Source organism: Onychostoma macrolepis, chromosome 19, assembly GCF_012432095.1.
Source record: "Onychostoma macrolepis isolate SWU-2019 chromosome 19, ASM1243209v1, whole genome shotgun sequence".
Lineage (NCBI taxonomy): Eukaryota > Metazoa > Chordata > Actinopteri > Cypriniformes > Cyprinidae > Onychostoma > Onychostoma macrolepis.
Window position 1 is genome coordinate 4,253,562 of NC_081173.1, and position 5,223 is coordinate 4,258,784.

Below are 5,223 nucleotides of genomic sequence, written 5' to 3' on the forward strand. Positions count from 1 at the left end.
TGGTAGTTGGTGAAAGACCTAAATATTCCATAACCTTTTCACTTTTATTTTGCCTCTGTCACAACTTTTTTGGAGTGTGTTGCAGCAATCAATATCAAAAATACATATAAGTTGGTATTATAACTTTTCTGGAATTGGGGTTATACTTGGTTTTCTTTGAAGTATTTGTAAGCAAACTTTCTCTCAAAATTTATTAAATATTGTAAACGAGTGTTTATATTCTTCCATTTGCATGCGTAAATGTGGTATTTACACACCAAAATTACCATGTCCACTATGTCAGAAAAAAAGGAAATTCAGTATATTTTCAAAAAACAAGGTATTTTCTAAAACTAAAGGATGAATATTATTTTCACTGGAAGCTAATGGAAAACATCCAAAACACATCACAGCAGTAAAAAAGGGTGTTCAAGAGTTCCAGAAAAGGAAGAAAAAACTAAAATCTCTTCTGTGGATTTTTTTTATCTCTTTAAATTTGGGGCAACAGTGTACAGTATATCAGATCTCAATACCACCGAAGCTGTAGAAATGATAGTCACCAACATGCTTAAAAACTCAGTAAATATGTTATTACACTTATTTTCAAATAATTTACTGTATTTTTTTTTTTTTTACTTTTTTGATCAATTCAATGGATCCTTGAATTAAAGCAATTTTTAAATAAAAATCTTAATGACCCCTTACATTTGAATGGTACTGTAAATATAATAACAGTTCTCATTATAAACACAAAATAATAAGTCAAGTCACCATTATTTATATAGCATTTTTACAATGCAAATTGTGTCAAAGCAGCTTTACAGAATTAAACAGGGAAATAGTGTGTCAAAATAGTGGGCCGTTCTGTGTTAGTGTGTTATGTGTAAGCCAGGTTAAAGAGATGGGTCTTTAAACTGACAGAGTATGTTTGCCTCCCGAAATTTGATTATCAAATGTTCAGAGTTTTGAGATTGTAGCAGACGCGAAGGACTATAATGCAACAAGAGCGCGCTTAAATACTGAGGTACCAAACCATTCAGGACTTTATAGGTAATTAGTAAGGTTTTAAAATGCATACAATGTTTAATAGGGAGCCAGTGCAGTGTTGACAGAACTGGGCTAATATGGTCATGTGTCCTGGTTTTAGTAAGCTGCTGCAAATCAGTAATTTCTGATGCTGATTTATACACTGAACAAAATTATAAACGCAACACTTTTGTTTTTGCCCCCATTTTTCATGAGCTGAACTCAAAGATCTAAGACTTTTTCTGTGTACACAAAAGGCCCATTTATCTCAAATATTGTTCACAAATCTGTCTAAATCTGTGTTAGTGAGCACTTCTCCTTTGCCGAGATACTCCATCCACCTCACAGGTGTGGCATATCAAGATGCTGATTAGACAGCATGATTATTGCACAGGTGTGCCTTAAGCTGGCCACAATAAAAGGCCACTCAGTGCAACACATCTCCTTCGAATAGAGTTGATTAGGTTGTTGATTGTGGCCTGTGGAATGTTGGTCCACTTCTCTTCAATGGCTGTGCGAAGTTGCTGGATATTGGCAGGAACTGGAACACGCTGTCGTATACGCCGATCCAGAGCATCCCAAACATGCTCAATGGGTGACATGTCCGGTGAGTATGCTGGCCATGCAAGAACTGGGATGTTTTCAGCTTCCAGAAATTGTGTACAGATCTTTGCAACATGGGGCCGTGTATTATCATGCTGTAACATGAGGTGATGGTCGTGGACAAATGGCACAACAATGGGCCTCAGGATCTCGTCACGGTATCTCTGTGCATTCAAAATGCCATCAATAAAATGCACCTGTGTTTGTTGTCCATAACATACGCCTGCCCATACAATAACCCCACTGCTAGCGATTATCGCTGATTTGATTGCACAGATACTATTTAAACTAAACTGAGCTAGCAATGACATCTCTGAATTCAATAATTGAATGCCTTTAACTGAAAATTGAAAATTGAGTGTTTAATCTTATCATTATACATTACTGACACTCTGTCCTCCAATTTGATACTGTTAAGTGCTTTGACACAATCTGTATTGTAAAAGCGCTATATAAATAAAGGTGACTTGACTTGACTTGACTGCCACCATGGGCCACTCGATCCACAATGTTGACATCAGCAAACCACTCACCCACACGACACCATACATGTTGTCTTCCATCTGCCCTGTACAGTGAAAACCGGGATTCATCCGTGAAGAAAACACCTCTCCAAAGTGCCAGACGCCATCGAATGTGAGCATTTGCCCACTCAAGTCGGTTACGGATGAGGATGACGAGCATGCAGATGAGCTTCCCTGAGACAGTTTCTGACAGTCTGTGCAGAAATTCTTTGGTTATGCAAACCGATTGTTGCAGCAGCTGTCCGGGTGGCTGGTCTCAGACGATCTTGGAGGTGAAGATGCTGGATGTGGATGTCCTGGGCTGGTGTGGTTACACGTGGTCAGCGGTTGTGAGGCCGGTTGGATGTACTGCCAAATTCTCTGAAACGCCTTGGGAGACGGCTTATGGTAGAGAAATGAACATTCAATTCACAGGCAACAGCTCTGGTAGACATTCCTGCAGTCAGCATGCCAATTGCACGCTCCCTCAAAACTTGCGACATCTGTGGCATTGTAAGTCAGTTATATGTATCTTTTGCTGTAGTGTGTCAGTGGAAATATCAGGTTACATTTCCAAACATTCATTATGCCATTAATTGTAATAATTCAGTGAGATTTTTGTCTGAGAACAGCCAGTGCTCCACACAGAGATCTGATCTGATCATCATCCAGTCTGACTGGAATGATGAAGGAACAGAACAAACTGAGACAGACTAAATCCAGAAGAACTGTGGCAACGTCTCTAAGATGCTTCAAGAAACCTACCTGCAAAGCTCCCTGAGAAATTCTGTTCAAGTGCACCGAGGGCAAAAGCTGCTTTAAACGCAAAGGATGGCCACACCAAATGTTGATTTAATTTAGTTAATAGAAGTTAATTGATAAACAAAATCAATTTATGACATTATTTTTACAGCATCCTCATTTTACAACATTTTTACACAATTGCCTAAAACTTTTTACAGTACTGTAGCTTTGCAGGAAGGAGAGTAGACCATATATGGCAGCAATAAAATAAACACATTGTATATACTTATGAATTAAAATAAAATGTTGACAAAGTAATAATTGTCCATCTTAATTTTATATGACGGGGTTGAGTGGAGACTAAATTATTATGGGCGTAGAATGGTTAGTGTGACGGGGTTGAGTTCAGACTGAGAGTATATTTGTTTTTTATCAAATATTTTGCTTTTTTTTTTTTGGAAAAATATTTTTTACAAGAAAGGAACACAAGTAAATGTTTACATTGTTGCCAAAAATCACTATGCACATTTTGTTAATAATTTTCTAAGTACAAACTCAGGGACATTACAAAATGCTTGGTTCAAGATAGATATAAGACATTATTTTATGCTAAAAAATATAAAAATGCAATAATTATTTTTATTAATGGGCATCCCAAAGTTTTGTGAAAAGCTTCTAACAATTCATTTTGGTGAACCACCACTTTAGAAACTCTGGGGGACTGAAATATTAACGAATCCCATGACCCAGAAATGAACCTTCCTATTGATATTTGACTCCTTAATCTCTCCTTAACTAAACAATAAATTAAATTAAAATAATAAGATATAACAATAACAATCAGGAAGAATACGTTTCAAGTCAAATTAAATCAGCATCAACAATTCATCTTTGCATGGCACAGAAGAGCACAAGTGTGGCATTAAGGAATATTTACATAATTTAAGAAATCATTGACAAGACTCAGAGGTGGCATTAATGCATCTCATAATAACAATGTTATGAGATTAATGTTTTAAATATAGAAATGTCAATGATTTAAATTACTCAATTTATACTTTAAAAATTAAACAGAAACTGCCAGTAGGTGGCAGCAAGTCACTCTCTTTGACACTGAATCATTCATTCAATCGATTCGTTCAAACGGCTGATTCATTTAGGAACGAAGCAAGTGACTCTCTTTATGAATGGGTCATTGGGTCATTGAATCATTGACTCATTAGATTTGTTCAAAAGCAAAGATTCATTCACAAACTAAACAGCGCTGCAGAGGCTCAGCTGTGACTTTGTTTTTTAACTATATTTTTTGTTGACGAAATAAAGCAAAATAGACAGTGTTCCTAAAATGTAAGTCACTTAATATTAACTTTTTTTTTTTTTTTTGTTATCAACATTTTTTATTTTTCATACATAACATCCAAAAAAAATAAATAAATAAATAAAAATACAAAATAATAATAAAAACAACAACAGACACATACTCAATATCTAAAAGTCCAGTCAAAGGGAGGAGAGAGGGAAGGACAAGAAAAACATAAAAGTCACTCTTTTATACAGTCACGTATATCAAAGAGAAAGCACTGCCAAGCATCAATGGTAGAAGGCTTGGCCCCATTGATTCTTGCTGTTGTACATTCACAAGTCACTATTTGCAGGAGGCTACGGATCCAATACGTTTTTCCACACATGTGCGGTGTAAACCAGTTTTGTATTATTGTCTTCTTTGCAGCTGTAAAACCAGCAAACAACATTCTCTTTTGCATTGAAGTTATACAGAGGCCAGAATCATCATTAAGAAGACACAAACTTGGATTAACAGACCAATCAATATGCAGTAAGGATGATAAAACCAGGTTTACATGTGTCCATAGACTGATGACGACAGGACATTCCCAAAACATATGCAGAAAAGTACCTGATGATGTAGTATTACATATATGGCAGTTGAGATTCGGTTGTAGTTTCATTTTAAATCTTTTGTAAGGAGTTATGTATGCTCTATGAATGACTTTGAAGTGAATAAGACGATGAGCCAGATTTTTAGATGTTAAACTGAGATTAGACCACACTCTCTCCCAGTCGACAGATAAATTAAGGTCAGATAATTCCCTATTCCAAATAGTTTTAATAGAAAGAGGTTTTGTAATGCAATCAATAATCTTATTATATATTAAAGAAACAGACGGCCGACCAACAGATGGTGCAATCCAATCTTGCATAGGATGAGAGGAGATGGGAGATGCCCAAGGAACTCCATACGCTTTGAGAGCAGAACGTAATTGAAGAAAGACAAAATATGCGGATGCTGGTAGACAAAATTTGGTTCTTAATGTCTGAAATGAACATAGGCCCTGGTTATCATATATAT